Source organism: Mus caroli, unplaced genomic scaffold (assembly GCF_978045245.1).
Source record: "Mus caroli unplaced genomic scaffold, Mus_caroli_1 scaffold_2, whole genome shotgun sequence".
In the NCBI taxonomy this organism is placed as follows: Eukaryota; Metazoa; Chordata; class Mammalia; order Rodentia; family Muridae; genus Mus; species Mus caroli.
Window position 1 is genome coordinate 75,143,645 of NW_028227257.1, and position 20,422 is coordinate 75,164,066.

General features: G+C 45.8%; 1 long non-coding RNA gene and 1 pseudogene across 1 annotated transcript; one reads left to right on the forward strand and one right to left on the reverse strand.

Moving 5' to 3' along the window:
- Positions 1-288: 288 nt before the first annotated feature.
- Positions 289-5,684, reverse strand: LOC147005858 (uncharacterized). Its single transcript, XR_015044971.1, has 3 exons — positions 5,588-5,684; positions 3,992-4,127; positions 289-343 (listed from the first exon to the last, which is right to left on the reverse strand). It is a non-coding gene; the product is annotated as an uncharacterized LOC147005858 (long non-coding RNA).
- LOC110310404 (large ribosomal subunit protein eL31 pseudogene) lies at positions 1,374-1,808 on the forward strand (annotated as a pseudogene).
- Positions 5,685-20,422: the final 14,738 nt, after the last annotated feature.

Here is a 20,422-nt window from a genome sequence, read left to right on the forward strand (position 1 = left end):
CATGGTCTCAGGCAGGGAGACTTCTTACATTCGGACTTCAGAGCTTCTAAACACCTGTTCCAGGGAGCAAGATGGGAGTTATGTGACCTCTTGTGACCTAGCCTCAGTCACAGCACTGCTCCTGACACTCTCTATTGTTTGAAACAACCATCCAGGTTTAAGTAGAAGCGACACAGCCCCACCAACTCAATGCTCGTCAAGTATTTCAGCAGATGCTTTACACCCAGCATGCAAACAAACAGAAGACTGAGAAATTAAACATAAAAGTTAAAAACTCACCAGGTTTTTTATTACACAGGCGTCTCTAAAACAGCTCCCACAGTTTTCCATACAAAGATCTTTCCTGTTTAAAATAAAACAGAAATCTTCAGAAAATAATTATGACCTAGGTAAGAACAAAATGCACCTAGCAAATAACCCAAAACAACCAAACATAAAGAATTTAGCATAATACAAACAATGTGGAAATGTGTCAGCAGCGGTGACCATTGCTAACCTTTGAAGAAAAGCCTTTCAGGCGTTTCTCTATGCGTCTGCACAAGTAAACATGCCACTACTCTTACAGAAGCTGGGTCAACTATTGAACTCTTAAAATTAAATACATTTTTTTAACCACTCAATAATATACTACAGCCAACAGAGATTGTTGGTTTCATATCCAGTAGCTATTAGCCTGATGGATGCTTGGTTTGTGTGTTTGCTTGGTTATTAATTAATTTATTTATTAACACAGGATCTCATGTAGCCCAGCCTGGTCTTACTATGCCATTGAGACTGGCCTTGAACTCCTGATCCTTTTGCCTCCACCGTCTGAGTGCTGGGGTCACAGGGACACTCCATCCTGTCGGCCAAGGGCTCTGTCTTAAGTCGCTGGTCCACATTCCTTTCAGTAGAAACTTGTTCCCAGAGGTGGGCTCTACCATCAGCCTCTTGGGCAAAACAGAATTTGCCTTAGCTGTGGATAGTCTCTTCTTTTAGCTAGCAACAGACTAAGGAGGGAAAATGCAAGAGAATTCTGGCCAAAGTGACACAAGAATTGGATGGATTTAGAGAAATGTATTTCTTTTAAACAATGTTTTAAGTACTATTTTATGTATATGGGTACTTTGCATGCATGAAAGTCTGTGTACCAGGTGCACACCTGGTGCCCAAAGAGGCCTGAAGAGGCCCAGGAGCCCCAGAACTGGAATCATATACAGTTGGGTGCTGTCATGTGGGTTCTGGGGATCAAAGCCAGGTTCTCTGGAAGGTGAAGCTAGTGCTCTGATTGCTGAGCCATTGCTCCAGCCCAAGGAAATGGGTTTACTAATAGTAATTAAGAAGGCAGTAGTTTGGGGTACGGCTATGCGACTTTACTTCCCACAACCCCTCGCTCCCTTCCTTTCCTACTTGGGCCAGGCAGAATGGCTCCCGCAAAGAAGGGTGGCGAGAAGAAGAAGGGCCGTTCTGCCATCAACGAGGTGGTGACCCGAGAATACACCATCAACATTCACAAGCGCATCCATGGTGTGGGCTTCAAGAAGCGTGCTCCTCGGGCACTCAAAGAAATTCGGAAGTTTGCCATGAAGGAAATGGGGACACCAGCTGTGCGCATTGACACCAGGCTCAATAAGGTCGTCTGAGCCAAGGGAATAAGGAACGTTCCATATCGCATCCGAGTGCGTTTGTCCAGAAAACGTAATGAGGATGAGGATTCACCAAACAAGCTCTACACGCTGGTGACTTACGTGCCTGTTACCACATTCAAAAATCTACAGACAGTCAATGTGGATGAGAACTAACCTGCTCATGTCAAATAAAGTTGCACAACTGCCTTCAAAAAAAAAAAGGCAGTAGTTTGGAATGGCCACTCTTCCTTTACCATGCGTTGTCTTTCCTGCATGAGGTAGCAGTGTTGTTATCAGGATCTCTGAAACCCATGACATCACATAGGCGGGACCCGCAGACCTGTTGCCAAGGCAACAAGCCACCATATTCCCAGAATCCACTTAGCTCACCTCCCACCTTTACCTGTGTTACATCATCACTCATATATAAAGACAAACCTTCCTGATCTTTCTCTTCCTTCCCCCCTTCTCTTTCTGCCACCACCTTTCCCCTCTCTCTCCCAATAAACCTCTTACACGTGGAACTGCTTTGGTCTGGTGTGCTACGTTTAGACTCGAACCGCTATTCTAACACATCAAGCAGTGAGTGCCACAGTAGCTTCAGGTGTCGTGAGGATTGCCTTTCTTCTTTTTTATAATAAATTACTGATTGTTTAACTTAAATGGTTGCATCACAGTTTTCTGTTAAAACCAAGAGTATTCTAATTGATGAATGCCCATAAGTATTATTATGCAAAATTACTGCCTACCCTTTTGAATTGGAATATCATCAATAACTGTAAAATTCCTAATTGTTTGTCATTTTGGGCCCTTTTCTTTATTTTGAGTTATAATAAATGACACTAATGAATATTAATATTTGAACTAACTTAAGTTGCACATCATATATTACCTCAAACCATAATGATTCCATATATGTTAGCTTTTAATTATCCTTTAATGTTGACATCTTTCACAATCATTGGATCTGTTTTTTTAATTTTTAAAATAAATTTCATACATGAGCACCCAGTATTTACAATATTTCCATTCCTCCACATTCCATCTCTTCTCCCTTTTCAAGCCCGTTTTATTGCTGTATGTGTGTGTGTATATATACATATACATATACATGTATATGTTTGCATATCTATATATCCCTGTATGTATGTATACCACTACCTACTGAGTTCCTTGTGTGTGTATGTGTTTAGAGATAGCCACTGGGGCTTGGATAATATATCAGGAGGCTTGTCACTGAAGAAAATTTATTTTCCCTCTCTCCACAGCCATAGACTGCCTGTAGCTCTATATCTACTAGTGGGGCTTTGCTTAATTTCCGATTGGCATGCTGACTATAGGGTCACTATGTAGGTCTCCTTTAGGCAACCATACTGTTGAGACTTCATGGGTACAGCACTCATGTTATGTCTAGAAGACACTGTCTTACAGTCAGCTTCCTGGTCCTCTCGCTCTTAAGATCTTTCTGCCTCTTCTTTCATGGTGTTCCCTGAAACTTGTGTGTAGGGGTTGTGTTGTAGATGTATCAGCTGGGACTGTACACCTCACGGTCACACATTTGCTGCATTTTTACTGGTTGGGGATCTCTGAAGTAGTCTCTGCCTGCTGCCAATGAGGCTTCCTTGATGAAGGGAAAGAATTGCATTTACCTGTGGATATACAGATAAGTGTTTAGAATACAGTTTGATGCTATATTGGCTTAGAAAAATGTCAGTAGTAGTGCAGTAGTGAATCATAGATCCTCTAGGATCTGTGTCCTTTCCAGACATGAGTAGTTGACTACTTTGAAGTATTAAGCATGAGTTCCCTTGTACTGAATGGACCTTAAATAGCTGTTGGTTACCCCTGAGAATCGCCACTAATGAACCAGAGTGTACTCCTGGACTGGTCACTGCTGTGCTTCATAGGCTTAACAGCTTGTCTGGATTCCTGACTACTGTTAGCACCTTCTAATACTGTGAGGATTAGCCCTCAGGGAGAGGGAGGACTAAACTTCAGTGAGAGGGAGAATTAGCCTTTAGGAGGAGGAGGACTAGCCTTCAGAGAGAGGGAGGACTAGCCCTCAGGGAGGAGGAGGACTAGCCTTTAGGGAGGAGGACTAGCCTTCAAGGAGAGGGAGGATTAGTCTTCAGGGAAGAGGACTAGCCTTTAGGGAGGATGATTAGCCTTCAGGGAGGAGGACTAACCTTAGGGAGGAGTACTTGCCTTCAGGGATAAGGACTAGCCTTCAGAGGGGAGGTCTAGCCTTCAGGAAGGAGGACTACCCTTCTGGGAGGAGGTCTAGCCTTCAGGAAGGATTTGCCCTTAGGGAGGTGGGTTCCAGGTCAATTCCACTTCTATTTCTTCAAGTCCCATGTGTGTTGTTTTCAGGAAGAGGGTCTTACCTTCAAGTTCTGAGAGAAAACCAAGTATGATGGCAATAGCCTATATTTGTTTTGGGGTCTCCTGAAGTCCTCTGACCAGCAACACAGAGGGATGCTTCTCATGGCTCTGGGTTATTTGTCAAGGAATCTATGGCTCCTAGGAGAAGCATTGTTAGTCCATGTGACACAATACCATTTAAACAATAATGTATTATATAAAAAATATTTAAATAAAATAGTGTTACCCATTAAGCTTCACACCACCACTTTCCCATAAGCACCTGTGTCCTACTATCTCCTGCTCTGGAGCCTTTCCACAGAATATTATTAAAACCAATCAACCTGGTGTGATTGTGCACACACCTCTGACCTCACTACTCAGGGGACTAATGTAGAAGGACTGAGAGAAAGTTTAAGGACTTCATAGTGATGATCCTATCAAAACCCCTAACAAATTGACACTGGTAATAGTATTGATTAAGCTAGACTTTATTTGGACTTAATGAGTTTTTGTGCAGGCCCTTCTCCACTCCAGGAAAGAGAGCCAGGTGCTACTATGCAATAGATCCTCTGGTTTTTAATAGACTTGAAGTCACGTCCTTGGTGGGCGTAACTGAACACACTTCTAGAAAAAGCAAACAAACAAACAACACATTGAAGGCAAGCATATTCTTAAGTGCTTATGAATAGTCATCCTTACAACTTCATGTAACAAGGGCTTCCTATTCTCGTTTTCTTTTCAGAGAGGTTGAGGCTTGGTACAGGCCACTCAGGGGCAGAGTTCAATTCCATCAGACAGCTGGCTCAGGTTTAGAGGATGTTACATCCCTGACCCTTCACCAGAGCCAGGCTGGAGAGCAGACTGTCACCTGTGGGAAGAGCTAACTCTGTTCAAAAATGAATACAACGCACTAGCAGCTACTGGCCCATTTGGCCAGGGTCCCCTATGTCCCTTCCTCCTGTATCCACTCCTTTTAACTTATTCTGACTAACCAACAGCTGCTTGTCAATCTTACCCAGTGCTCTGGGCCACAATGCAAAGGCGCCTCCTGGTGTTTGCATTTGAATAGGGACCCGAGTCTGGAAAACAATGAGGCTCGTGGTGGGAGTGGGGGCGAATTCGAGCTAATCCTCTTCCTGGCGTCTTCCATTCCACCACGTGGCATTACCTCCCGCACCTGCGCAGAAACCTCCATTCTCCTTTTGAATCCCTTGTGAATGAGGTCTGTGCATCTAAAGAGGGACAGAGCCTTCCAGGGACAGGAAAAAGGACTGCTTTTCAGCCAGTGTCTCTTTGGCACCACCTCCTGGGTTCCTACTTTCCTGCGTGGGACCACTATCCATTGTCAGGCCAGAACCAGGCAGGGAGGACTCTAGGTGAAGGTAGCTGTCTCCGACCTTTCCAAACATTCAGAGACCTTTCCCCAGTGCTTGAAGGGATGCTAATTGTCACTGTGCAGTAGAGACATGGATGTTCCGAGTGACCAGCTGGTAAATGATACATTAAGGACTGTAACTGGGGCCTGCCTGCTTCTGTCTACACAGCCTCAGATCTTCCACCACAGCGAACATTGTCACCACGATTGTTCTAGAAATAGGGCCATTGCCAAAACCAACCTCAAATTCCTGGTGTGCGGAGGATTCTGTGATGTCCTGGGTCAGCAGCCTGTGGTTCTCAGTCCCTGGAGAACCAGGCAGGAAACAAAGCCTCTTTCTCAGGCACTCTCCTGAAGGCGGAAGTGGCTCTGTGTGGTAGGCAGCAGGTTAGAGGCCAGGGCCAGCATCCTGTCAGGGAGTGAGCATTTCCGCATTCAAGGTGGCACACCGAAAGGACACTGAGAGTGAACCACTGCCACTCTGTTTACCTGGGAGTTCTCTAGGACCTAGGAGCAATGCTAATCCTTTTGTTGGCTTTAAGAAGACTCAGCGAAACCAGCTCTGTCCGGAAAACAGCTTGGGGAAAACTAATAGACTACAATCTGGACTGACTCAGCTCAAAGTCATCATCAAGCCACTCGCGGAGCAGCCTAGTTGGTGATGAATCGGCATGAGGTCACCCTACGGGCAACAGAAGTCACCACTCAAAAGTATGAATAAGAACTGCTACCAGGTGTTGTCCTTTCCCTACACACAAACACTCGACATGAGTGAACTTGGCTAATCCTAGGAACAGACATTAAACAGTGTGCATAATTACTACTGTCACGTGACTGGTAAAGAATCTAGGCTTTGACGGTCTGGAAATTTGTACTGGATCTAGGACCAAATATGGCACTTTGATCCCTTAAAAGTTTCAGGCAGAAGGAATTGAAGGAAGGAATAATTGTTAAAAGCTCACATGGTGCCGCAGACCCTCTGGGTCCCTGTGTCTGCGTGGAACGGGGTCTCTCGTAGCGGGTGGGCAAAGCGTGGATGAGCAAGTGACAAACAGACACACACAGGAGAGCTCGTGTGTAGAATCTGAATGTAATTTTACAATTCGAGCTTCAGACATTTTATACAGAAGACAATAAAGAAGTTGGGTGACATACCCGCAAGGTACAAATGAGGTAACTGGATGCTTAATGACTCTTACACAGAACAGAGGAATGAAAACGCAAAGACTGGCAGGAACTGGGCAGTAAAATAACTGAGACAAAGTCAGCCCTATCTAAGGTCAGCTATAGTTTTAGAAGCCAGGTGTGAGATCTTTTCACTCCTAGGGCAAGGGCTTTCACACCCAAGTCATGGTTCTAACTAGGGAGTTCCGTTCTAGCTAACCATCTCATGAATAATGCAATACTCTAAAACCACAGCCAGATCTGCTTCCTAAACCATTGTAAATTCCTGTAAATAGGAGTAACTCAGCTATAATTCTAAGCATCTATTCTGGTTTCCCCTAAGGTCAGAAACTTCTTTCTTCCTAGGTGATGGTAGATTCCTGTGAAGGGCAGTGACCTAACTTTTAGTGTAATACCAGGGGCAGTACTGAAATCCAAGCCCAAGGTCTTGCTAAGGACGAACTAGGACTGTTGGAACACTGGTGGACAATTCAATCTTAAAAGGCACTTATGATAGGAAAATATTGAAAGAGAGCATGTGGATCCATACACTAGACTAACTCGGGAATGGAACGTGGGAATGAAAAATTACTGTATGGGTAGGGAACGCTAGACTCCGGGAGGAGAGCTTCCTTGAAGCCCTTTTGCCTCATGAGTGACTTTTAAGCCTTTCAGCCTGTCCAATTGACTCGACCGGAGAGCGTAGCAACATGGTAAGCAAGTGGCAAAGTTGGGAGCCAAAATTATCAGAAAGGCTAGAGGAGCACAGAGTACTGGGGAAGGCTGGATACATCCATGCTTCCCTTTCCTGTGGGTTTTGATTTTGGTTTTGTTCTGGTAACTTTTTTTTTTTCTTTTTTGGACAAGGTCTCACTTGTATGTATGTAGCCCTGGCTGACGTGGAACTCATTGTGTTGACCAGGCTGGCCTTGAACTCACAGAGATCTATCTGCCTGCCAAATGCTGGGATTAAAGGCATGTGCTACGCCTGGCTAGTGCCTTATAATACCTGTTTTATGGGATGAAAATCACACAGAGAATTTACACCAGAAAAGAAGGGAATGGCCCTCAGTGGGTGCCTGGTTCATGGAAAAATGGGCAGGGTCTGAGTCTTCGAGTGTCCAAGGGAAGTAAGTTTGGAAAGACCATGGTGCTTCAGGTGGACAGAGGAAAAGAAAACAACCAACACTGATGTTAGGGGGAGAGTCGCTTAGAACTTAGTCATTGATTTGATTGTATTTATATTCCCTCACAAAACCATGGGATGCAGAAAAAGTGCCTGCCCTCTATGGGGATTGTAATCTGGGAGCAGGGAAGGGGAAAAGTTAGGCTTTCGACTAAGCACCCATGAACTTGCAAAGGCATAAAATAACCTGCAAGTCTGGCTTCTGTTCTGCCATAGTTTGAATTCTTGAGGATCAGGTATGAATGCCTGCCACATGGTCATCTATGAAGTCAGGTGCTTAGGCATTACTGCATAGTGGTTAAACAGATATACAAGATACACTGAAGGAATAGTCTATGGGGTTATGTTTGTGGTTGTAAGAGGTAGAGATGGGGGTGGTGGAAAACCCTCCATTGAGATTTGAGCCAGGGCTTAAGAGTTGAAGTTTCAATGAGCTGCTGAAGTTATTTCCTATAGAGGGAAATAAAATGCTGCCTACTGATGCAGTCTAGCATGTCTGAGGAGCTACCAGGTAAGTTCCAGGAGCTAGGACTTCAGTGTAGGCCAGTGATAAGGAGAAAGAATCAAAGGATAGGGTGAAGGGTATGTACCTAGGTGGGGTAAGCTCACTTGAGTCTTACCCCAATATTGGGTGGTGAATTGGGTGAGTCCCCTGATCTCCTTTCAGGAGGAATATTGAATCATGGAGTCTACTGGTAGATCTGAGAACTCCAGGATTAGATATATTCAAAAGTATAAAAAAAGATATACCACCAGAAACCATTCATGGAGACAAAACCAAATCTTGGAATATATTCCTCCATGCAGAAATGCAGTGTAGACATGCCCCATGTATATGTGGAGATACTTGGTGAACATGAAGGGGTAGCCGGAGAAGGTAGAGAGGAGAGACAACCCAAGTGGCTGAGCTAAAGCCTTCCTTTGCCTTCTGCTGCCTCCCTTAGTCCCTCTGGATCCTCTAGACATCTGCGCACCCTCCCAGAGTCTCTCATTTAGCCCCGGAGATCTGCGAAAGCTTGGGTGCAGAGAGTTGGTGCAGTTTTGACAAGATGCTCACAGAGGTTCAGTGACTAGTTTTAATTAGGCCATCTTTGTTTATGTTTGATGTTTATCAGCTAATTGGCATGGCAAGGTGTGAGTCACACGGCTTTCCCCTGGCGTGGAATCAGTTTGTCAGAGGAAAGGCCAGGAGAACAAATGATCCCAATTATGAGAGAACCCACTGGGCTAATTATCATCCCACTAAGGACAGAACATCCCCCCCTCCTGCTCTTCCTGCTGTGGCTGCACCAAGCTCTCACTCGGATCCCCCAGCCTCCTCCAACCTAGGAAGTCAGGATCTAGGCCCAGCTGGCTACCTGGAGATTTATTCTCTTGAATTCAAAACCTACATGTTCCTTCTGCTTAGACACATTAAGGCAATAGCTCTCCTTTAGTCCAAATTAATTCTTCCCTTTAGACCCTGCCACAAAAGTAGCTCTTATATAGCTCTTGGATGCATTTGTAATTAACTTCTCAATAACATAATTGGTTTTGTTATAATCACTCTCTTACTTATGAAAGAGACTGAGTGGTGATTGGACTTTACAGTAATTGATTGGTTCAAGGGCAATGGCTGCAGTTGGCTTTGAACTCTCATGATTTCTCAGCACTGCTCTTGATCAGTACAAGATCCCGGGAGGCTCAGACAACCTAAGCATCAATCCAATCAGGATTCTTCCGGAGGATTCTTCTGGGGCGACTGTCCCTGAAACTATGGTAGTACTAGAACAATGCGGTCCAGAACTTTCTGTGACGGTGGAAATGACCATCTACTCACTTATCCAGGCAGTATTTTTAGCCACATGTGGCTATAGAGCATAACGATCGCTGAGGGCTGATTGACTTTTTCGTTGTATTGGGTTTTGATGGAAAGAGCCACACGGGGCTTGCTGCTTCCTTTGTTGGACAGCACCTGCTTAACTGCGGTCTTCCCGAAGGCAGCAATTCCTCAGGAACCTGCACCTGTGGCTTTTCTACCCCACAGTTTCCTGCTTCCCAGTGGGCAGCGCAGGGCTCCTGGTTTTCCGTAGCTTCCCCGCTGGTCACTGAGGCCCCTCCAGCGGAGGGCTCGTGCGGAGGAATGCGGTTTGGCTGCCCTTGAGTTGAATGATGATCGAGGACCTTTGGAATGTCCACAAAGCCCCCACACTCTAGGCCTCCTCTGTCTCTTTCCCTCACCGGGGTAACAGATGGCCCCGGCTTTCACCAGCCGGGCCCGAGCACATTGTCACTCCCAGCTGAAAGTGAAATATTCAGTGGCATTTAAATTAAATAGACTCTAATGCTTCAGTAATATTAATTACGTTTTCATTCATCCCTAGCCTAATAAATCAATGCGTAAAGAGGGGATGCTCGGGAGGCTGGCAGCCGAGTGGGGCCACTGGGCCTTTGTGTGAGGCCGCACACAATGCCCCCATTCTTACAGGGCCCTGCTTGCCCCTGCAAACATCTGTGCTTAGCGCCTCTTGAGGAGGAGCCAAAGTGGTAACATTTATACTCTGCGTCCAATTTGTCCCTGCACCAGGGCCTGAGTCAAGGCAAATGTAAAGCCAGAGTCACAATACTCACTACATTTAGAGCTGCTGCTGCTGCTGCTGCTGCTGCTGCTGCTGCTGCTGCTGCTGCTGCTGCTGCTGCTGCGGGTGGGGGTGGGGGTGGGTTGGGGGTGGTGGTGGCAGCGATGGTTTGTCTGTACAACTGCCGGGGTTAGAAAATTGGGGTCCGAGAGAGCTAGGGAACTGGTGGAGAGAGAGCGGTATCTGTTGGTGCTAAGATCTCTTTCCTAGCTGGAGCCAAGGGAGGAAGGAGACAAGCTAGCAAGCAAAACCTGGACAGAAGAGGAAGGAAAGAGGGAAGGAAGGAGAGGAGGGGAGGAAGGAGGTTAGGATGTTATTACTGAATGAGCAAGCATTTAGTAGGAACAGTAACTGGGTGGGTTTATGCCTTCCAATGCTCTCTAACACGAAACAGCAACTGTACCTAGCGTAGTAATTTAAACTTATTTGTGGATCATAGAAATTAAATGTTTGCTGCCCGCATCTGCTACTGGAGGCCAGGCTTCCCACCTCTGAATTCTACTTGGGAGAGAGGAAGGGATGGATGTTGGGGATATGGTTTAGGCTGGGGGCAAAGGGCTGATGTTTGAGAAGTTTCCAGCATTCCCCCTGGTTTCTGTGGCTCTTGGCTTTGGGGAGGTCCTGTCCCCAGCGAGCAGTGGCCCCACCCCGCTCCCAGCTATACATATGTAAAAGAAGCCAATAAAACAGTCCAGAGGGCCTGCCCTCCTAAATCTTCAGGCGACAAAACCTCCCTCTTGGGATGCTTCAAAGCTGCCCAACGCTACCAGTTTACCCCTAGAAGTCCCTACTCAAAGCCTCTGATTGGAAAATAAATAGCCTTGCCCATAAAAGTTCAGGCCAATTGTTGGTCCAGGAATGGGAAAGGGCCGTGTGCATCAGTGTGTGGAGCTCTGGCCTCTCATTCCTCTAGGGAGGCACCTCTCTTCCACCAGATGCAGGTTGTGGCAATAGAAACGGTTTCTGAGGAAAGTTTGAAGTAGTGACTGCTTAGGTGTTCAGTAAGCCACTCAGCAAACTTAGACACATGATCCTAGAAAGCCACAGGAGCACTGTCCATCAGAGAGGAGGGGAGTATATCACCTGGCCCCTCCACTTACATGTTTTTCTGTTTAGACAATGCGTTAACCATGCCTTAACCAAGATTGGGTCACTAGGAGCATACTGCTTTGTGATTTGCTCCTGCCCCCAACGAATATTTAAACACCATTAAATGCATATCCACGCTATAACATTTTAAATAATGAACTTTGCAGATTACAGTTGAAATGCTATTTATTTAATTGATCCCCAACTGCTGTATATTTGATTTTCTTTGCCTCCCTTTTCCTCTCACATATATTATAATAAATTTGCTCATGGCTAAATTGAGATGCATATTTCTGAGTATTCTTTGTGTGTTTTATTTTGAGACAGAGTTTCAAAAAGCCCAGGATGGCTTCCAACTCACTAAGTAGCCAAGGATGACCTTGAATTTCTCTGTCTCTGTTTCTGTCTCTCTCTTTGTCTCTGTCTCTCTGTCTCTGTCTGTCTCTGTCTCTCTCTGCCTCTCTGTCTCTGTCTCTGTGTCTCTGCGTCTCTGTTTCTCTCTGTCTCTCTGTCTCTGTCTCTGTCTCTGTCTCTGTCTCTGTCTCTCTCTCTCTCTCTGTGTGTGTGTGTGTGTGGTTGCATGTGTCAGTGTGTAAGTGGAGACCAGATGTTGGTGCTGGGTTATTCCTCAATCAATTCCCCACCTTGGTTTTTGAGAGAATGTCTTATTTAACCTGGAGCTTGCTCATTTGGTTGGCCAGCAAGCCTCTGTCCTACCTGACCCTATCTCTCCAGTACTGGGTTTGTCGGTACAAAATACTGCACCTAGCTTTCACATGATATGGGTGTACTGGATAGTCTCATGTCAACTGGACACACAAGCTAGAGTCATCTGACATGGGGGAAACTTAATTGAGAAAAGGCCTCCATAAGATCTGGCTGTAAGGCATTTCCTTAATTAGTTAGCTATGGGGAAGGGCCCAGCTCATTGTGGATGGTTCAATCCTGGGCTGGTGGTCCTGGGTTCTGTGAGGAAGCAGGTTGAGCAAGCTATGGGAAGAAGCCAGTAAGCAGCACCCCCCCCATGGCCTCTGTATCAGCTCCTGGCTTTAGGATTCTGCCCTGTTTGAATCCCTTTCCTGACTTCCTTCAATGATGAACAGTGCTGTGGAAGTATAAGCCAAATAAATCCTTTCCTTCCCAAGATTCATGGTGTTTCATAACAACAACGGAAATCCTAAGATAGTTGGGTATCAAACTCAGTGTCTCATGCCTACACAGAAAGCACTTTACCATCTGAGCTATCTCCAAGGCTCTATTTCTAAGTATTCTATTAGAATTATCTGAAGAGAAACTGCTAAGCCTAAGTAAATGCACACATATATTTTGAGAGAAGAAGGCCTGATTGTGTGTTTTTGGCTTTAAAAACTGATTTAGAAGGCCAGGGAAGTAGCTTAGCAGGGCAGCACCTGTCCAGGAACTGTTAGGTTCTGAGTTCAAATTCCCAGGATGGAGAGAGATGGGTTTGGGAAGTTATGTTTGAGCCCCAGATCACATTCCACACATCTTAAACATCTTTGCATCATCTTGTTCGTATTTATGGTTCAACACTTGCAGCTTCAGAATGAGGGTGGTAGCAGAGCCTGATTAAGTGCCCACATTGGAAGCAACCTAGTATAGTGCCCAGTCTGTCTCAGGAATCGCTTGGAGCCAGACCAACTGTGACTTTCATTGTGTACCCAAAGCGTTATCACTCAGCCTCTCTGAATGAGTTTCTTCATCTGCAAACTAGCAAGTGAAACTCATGTTTACTTGAAGACTCAGTGCGGGTAAACACAGCACAGCGCCCGATCCGGGGTTAACTGTTCAGTAAGCATGCACTAATACACACGGTCTAGATGACCCTTAAAGCAGCCTTTTAGTTGTTCAAGTTGCGAGTCTTTCCCCGAAGCAGCAAGAAGACCATGAATTGCCACCCACACCACAGAGAAGGTGATTTCACGAACGCTGAAGTCCTGCCTTTAGCAGAGCCCTGTGCTGCGCATGCGTACATAGAGCTGCGTTGAATGTACCCCAGGAACTTCCTGGCTGGAAGGAAAGGGAAACAGCAGTAACTCAGATCCAAGGCGCCAACCAGGAACAGAGATGCATGTGACAAGAGGCATTTGGAAGAGGCAGTGCAATGACAGGTCCACACAGTCCAGGCTTTGCTAAAATGGGGGGGCTGGGATTAGAGTTCTGCCTGGCTTAAATACTCACGCATTTCCTCTGTACCTAACAAGAAAGCCCAGGTTAAAGTGCTCCTGGAGTACACCAGGTTTACCTGATAGGTCTGTATTTTGTGTTGTCCCTCTTGGGGGTCCTTGCAGTGTGGCAAGTGTGACTGAGGAGCTGAATTCTAACTGGCACTGAAATGTTACCCGCAGTTGCTGCGTTAGATGGCGTATTGAGACAAGGAAGATGCGTTTAAAGGGAAGGACTGGCATTGAGGATCAAAGTCTTTAATGCCGAGCAAAATTGGAGGACTTAAAAGCAAGAAGGGCAACGGACAGACTCCAGCATGAAAGGATCCTTCACGGCCACCAGGCTGGTTTTGTGGAGGCCAAACCTCTTGCCCTTCGTGAGCCACACAGGAATTCGGTTGCTGTGCTCTGACCCTGCCATCTTTGTGGCTCTTTGTCAACCAGTCTGGGGCCACGCCAGAGCCCGTGGGGAGGGCTCCCTTTGGCAAACATACTTCCCTTCTTCTCTGTTTGTATTTGGCATTAAACCGAGTAACTGTCTCATGCTGAAACCACCACACGTGTCTAATTCCCATTTTGTTTTTTGTCAGACTCAGGCAGAGCACCCATGGAAAAGCTGGCACTTTTGGGTCACAAAGAGTGTCCTCTACGCACTTGCTGATGGCTGGGGATGCACGGACACGAACTGGGCAGCCATGGGGACTGCAGGCCTCCATCAGAATCATTCAAATCTGAGTTGAGCAGCCTTGGGTGGGTGTGTCCAACATACACTATGGGAAGGAAGAGGAAAGAAAGAACAACCGCTAGAATAAAAAGATGTTTCTTTACTGTATTGCTTTTCTTTATTCCTCTTCCATTTTTGTTCCTTCCTTCCTTCCCTCTTTCTTCTTCTCTTCTTCTTCTCCTTCTCCCTTTCCTTTCTCTCCCTCCCTCTCTTACTTGCTCTCTTTCTTTTCAGGTAGGCTTCTCACTGGAATCAGGAGATTGCAGATAGTCTGGGCAAGCTTGCCAGTGAGCCCAAGGGACCTGCCTATCTCCATTTCTCTAGATCTGGGATGACACATGTTTGCCACCACACCAAGCCCAACCCCCCTTCCCATGCTTTTAAAATGAGGATCTCATGTAGCCCCGGACAGCTTCAAACTTACCACATAGTGGAACATGACTCTGAACTTCTAATTTTTTTGGCCACCTCCTCCTGAGGGCTGGGATTATAGGCTTGTGACACCATTTTATATAGTTCTGGAAAGCTCAGGACTTCATGTCTGCTAGCTACTATAGCTATATGAGCTGAATCCAAAGCCAATTATGGTATTTCTAATTCCCAAGGTCTTAGTGTATGAAGCAGGCCCCTTCTTCTGGTATCAATCCTTTCCCACTGCACCTTTTGGTGAAGGTCAGGGTGGAAGCAGGGACTTCTTGAGGCAGGGCCAGCACCACCACACACAGGCCTTCTTCCCCTGGATCCTGGAGCAGGCACAGGACAGGTGTTCAGTGAAGATAGCTTGTTGGAGGAAGAGGTCCTTCTCACCCCCACATCTTCACAAAAACACCCAGTGTCAGTTTGGTCTGCCTAACAAATATGAGTCCCTTATGCTCCACTCAGCTCCACAGACATAAAACAAGCAAAAAAAAAAAAAAAAAAAAAGCAGTTTTTATCCACTTTGTAGAGAGTGGATATGCTAAGTAAGTTCAATGCAATTTTGAGTTTGATCTTCAAAGGACCCAGAATCCCACTACTTAGATTAAAGAAGCACCCCCCGGGAGCCCATTTTATATAAGGAGATAGCCACTAATCAAATATGATGTGTCTGACGTAGCCACCGACAGTCAGTCCTTATCCCAAGTCAGTTTATGGAGCAGATGGATGGTGGCTACAGCTGCTCAGGGAGAGCGCCCTTCAGGAGAGGATGAGCCCCGAGGACATTGTAGTGATCTCCAGAACATTTGAACAGTGGCAAGGTGAAGCGGCACACTCTGCCTCTATGTCAGGGACACCTCATATCTTGGCAAATCTGAGTGATTGTGAATACTACACTGGCACAAGACAGGACAGCTGCCAATGGAAGCCCACTAGATTAGTTTCTTTAAACTTTGTAGAAATCACTTCAAATGTAACAAACGTTTTTCCTCAACTCTTACCCACTGACAAATTTCCAAAGTCTGTTTATGTATATATGAACCAATACCCTGTTGCAAGTGGCAGAAACTCAGTACACAGTGGCTTTGTGAAACAGGGTGCTGAAAAGCCAAGCTTTCGGGAGCAGCTGGATCTGCCTCGATTGGTTCAGACCTTCTTTCCTCTATTGTGGCTTCACTGTCAGCGTCTCTAGGCTCACCGCCCCTCCCACCCCCCAGCTGCTTCTGGAGATTCACTGTGACTGATAGCTCCTTTGCTCTGGTAGTTCCTGCGCTGAGAGAAAGACAGCAGTGCTGAAGCTTTGAGCTGCCTGCAGCTACACACTTCCTCCTTCCCTTTGAGAGATTCTTCTTCCTGGCAACCTTTGGAATCCTCCATCCCAGAGTTTAGGATAGGAGGTTATTGGCTCACCTTGTTCCTTTGCCTGGCCTGTAGCTTCCCTCTCTTCCTAAATCCTGCCATCAGCTCTTTCAGTCTGTGGGATACTGATTTGAATCCAACTCTTGGCTTTTATGCGCAGATCTTTGCACACAGGTGCTTGCTCTCTCTCACTGTAGCTCCTCACTAATGAGTGGAAAGTACGGTATTCATCTGGAGGGCTGCCCTGGGTTTCTAGGGAAAGTGTATTCAACACTCTGACAACAGACTCTGGGACACAAGTGCCACTCAAAGTTACAGTCATTGTGCTTACTGGGAGTACTATGAATACTTTATGCTGATGTGTTAGCAGTAAGGTTATCTTCCAATAATCTGTGAAGGTGATCAGGAGGAAATGTTCAATAAGTGACTTAACTAGTAGAAGTTTCTTTCTTTCGTAGGAAAAAGTCTGGAAAGATGGTCCAGGGAGAGAGAGAGAGAGAGAGAGAGAGAGAGAGAGAGAGAGAGAGAGAGAGAGAGAGAGAGAGAGAGAGAGAGAGAGAGAAAGAGCATTCCTATATGAGTTTGTATGTATGCATGTGGCTGTCAGAGAGAACAATCTTGGGAGTCTTTTCAGGTACTGTCTGCCACTTGAGACAGTCTCTCAATGAACTGGAACTCAAGGATTAGGCTTGGCTAGCTGACTAGTGAGCTCTAGGGACTCACTCATCTCTCCCTCTCTTGCACTGGAAGTACAAGCGTGCCACCCCATTCAGCTTTTCTCTTCTTTGTCACCAGCAAGTACTTTACCAGCTGAGATACCTCCCTGGCCCTTTGCGAGTTTATTCATGCAGTATTTAGAGATTGTTCCAGAGGGTTGCTCTAATTTCAATTATCATGTTTCATGCCAGGCAGAGGACAGGGAGAAAATGTTCAGGTTCTTTTTCTTCTGGAAGGTTCATACTCCGGTTCTGCATAATTCTCAACACCAGAACGGAAGTCATACCTAGCTCTCAAGGGTGTAGCCTTATTGAAGAGTATCCAGCTAGAAAGCCTTTCTACAACGGGGCAGGAAGGGTAGGCTCTACTGCAGCCAGGCTGTGAGAAAAGACTCAGTAGCTGGGCACAGGCTAGACGCAGGAGTGCAGAGAAAGTCTCATTTCTGCGTGTTCTGGGAAGCCCTGAGGATTCCCCGTCACCTGAAGAATGGAGAGTCAGCTTCCAAGTCTTTAAGAAAGTCAGACACTAAAATGAAAGTCTGTAACTGTTCCCTGAGCCAAGGCACTTTGCTTGCTGTCTTCCCCTCAGCCTGCCAGCGGGGCTGGGGATAGGCAGAATATTGGCCCCAGGCAAACTTGGTTTGAGGCCAAATTCCAGGACTCTTGGGGCTGACTGGCAGCCACTCTGTCTGAGCAACCTGGGAGATCCTGAGAAAAGAATAAACATCCGAATCCCAGAACAAAATCCTCAGCGATGATGCTCCTGCTGTCGGCTCCAGCTGGGAGAATGAGGTCATGGGGACCAGCGAGAGGCTGGAGGGCGCCAGAGCACAGCCCTACTGCCCATGAGCCGCAGCTGGAGCCCAAAGTAGAGCCAACTCTCAGGAGGGCACTGTCTCCCACTGCTTATGTGGAACCAATTTAAGTTTGGGCGCTGGAAGACGGGACCGTGGAGACAGCTATTGGAGCCAGCAGCAAACAGGAGTGTTGAAGAAAGGAAGGGCTGGGTGTAAGGACTGAGGAGGCTAGGTTAAGTAGACAGAGCAAGAGGACTTTTAAGGCAAGAAAGCTACTTATAGGATACTGTAACACTGGATGCATATTGTTACCCAATGTCCAAACCGATAGAAAGTAATACAGGGGGTCGGGGGTGGGGGTGGGGGTGGGGGCTCGAGAGATGGTTCTGTGGTTGACAGTATTTACTGTTCCTGCATAGGACCCATGTTTGGTTCCCACCACCCACACAGTGGCTCTTAATCATCTATAATTCCAGTTCAAGGGGACTGGACACCCTTTACATTTTTCTCTTCTCTTCTCTTCTCTTCTCTTCTCTTCTCTTCTCTTCTCTTCTCTTCTCTTCTCTTCTCTTCTCTTCTCTTCTCTTTTCTTCTCTTCTCTTCTCTCCTCTTCCTTTCTCTCCTCTCCTCTCCTCTCCTCTCCTCTCCTCTCCTCTCCTCTCCTCTCCTCTCCTCTCCTCTCCTCTCCTCTCCTCTCCTCTCCTCTCCTCTCCTCTCCTCTCCTCTCCTCTCTTCTCCTTTCCTTGTCTATAACACAGTGTAATTAATGACAAGAGCAGAGCTGTACAAAGATATAGCTGAGATTTTATGTCTATTGATTAGCAACTCCCCTTCCCCCATCCTCCCAGACACAGAAACCATTAAGATCTCCTTTGATTTAACGGTTGCACTATTTAGATACCTCATATAAGGGGTAGCATGCAGTCTTGTCCTTCTGAGCCTGGCCTCCTTCAGTCGACACACTGTCCTGGGGGCCATGTGGTGTCTTAAGTTGCAGGATTTTCTCCTCTCTAAGGAACAGCTGAGCAGTGTTTCCGGGATGAATGTATTACTCAGGGTCTGACATCTTTTTCTGACCTTGGAGGTTCCAGGCATAGTTATATAGATGGAGATGGAGATGGAGATGGAGATGGAGATGGAGTTGGAGTTGGAGATGGAGACAGAAATAGAGATACATACATACATACATACATACATACATACATACACACATACTTGCTGGCAAATCACTATAACTCTAGTTCCAGGGAATCTAACACTAATACACATAAAATAGAACAAAAATGATAAAGCAACATCAAGGATGAACCTAATATAATTTATGAACTTGGGTTGCAAACTATGTCAATGTAGAGTCATCTACTATCACAACTGGGGGGAAGTGTTTGTGGTCAGGGAGGATGAAGGAACACTGTTCTTGGTTTTGTTTTGAGCCTAAATTTGCCATTCCTAAAAAGTCAATAAAAATGGGTAAGGAGCGGAGAGACAGGGAACTATGGACCGGAAGGGGTTGATCTTGTGAGTAGCGTTGTCAGTATGGGTACAGGAGGAATCACCGAGCCAGTGTGGAAAAGAAGCTTCACGCGTTTACCAAATGGCCCCAAAGCTGACAGAGTTACAAGACAAAGTCACCGGATCCTGGGTAAACAGTGACTGTTTGTCAAGGTCAAGGTGTTAAAGAAATTAAGGAAACTCCAATTAGCCCCCAACAAAATGCTGTTTTGATGTTGAACCATCCCTTTCTATGGGAAGGTAGCTCAACTGGACGTATGATGGGGAGGAGTAGAAAGGGAATGTCTCATTATTTGCAGCATCCATGATGTGCTCAGAAGAGCAGCCCAACATCCAACTTTGAGATGTACACCACCAGTTACAGCTTGATGATTGGTGAAGACTCTTGTTAGGCCTGTGAATTTCCTGCTCTTTGAAGAAAATCATGGTTTACCATTGTCTGGGAAACAAGGAAATAGAAAGTCCAGTGTCTAGAATGGATTTGTTCTTTCTGATGAGCTGATAGCATGTGGTCCAGGAGTGCTGTCTGTGAGGATGATAGGAATTCCCATCAGCACCATCCAGCATGGAAGCCATTGGCCAAATGTGCTGCTGGGTACTTGGGATGTGACTAATGCAGAGGGAAAAAATGGAATTTCCTACTAATAAAGAGAGCATAACACTTAAGTAGTCAACTGCGGCTAGTTCCCTCTGTATTAGACAGCAAGGTTCTAAAGTTATTATTGTCCAGCATTTTTCTTTTCACTTCAGTGTCTCTCAAAAGTTTGTTTGTTTGTTTTAAATGTTTGTTTTATATATGTGATGATAATGATGATGATGGTGGTGATGATGATTATGATGACGATGTCAGTGGAAAGCCTCCCTGATCTGATTAGGACTTACCTCAACCCACAAACACAAGTCTCAAAATGGTCATGTCAGCACATAAAAAAAACATCTTACCAGAGAAAAGCAAAGGGTCACCATGGGATCCTAGAAATAAGGTAGAATGATGCAGAAGTTCTTAGCTACATAGCTAATGCAGGTTATCACATCATCATCATATTACATGCGAGGGGCCACAGAGTGGGTGATTGTGTCATGTTCCTCATGGCTTTCCCACCAGACAGTCATCACTGGCTCTCTGTTATCTGTAGTCAGTGAATAAAACATGGTGTAACAACTGTGTGGCTCTTTGGTATTGCCTCAGATCTAAGCAGAATACAGTTGGCTTCTCATTGAAAAGCAGGAGGCCCTCTTTTGGCACAGCCAATTTAAAACAATATTTTCTTGCCAGGCAGTGGTGGTGCACACCTTTAATCCCAGCACTCA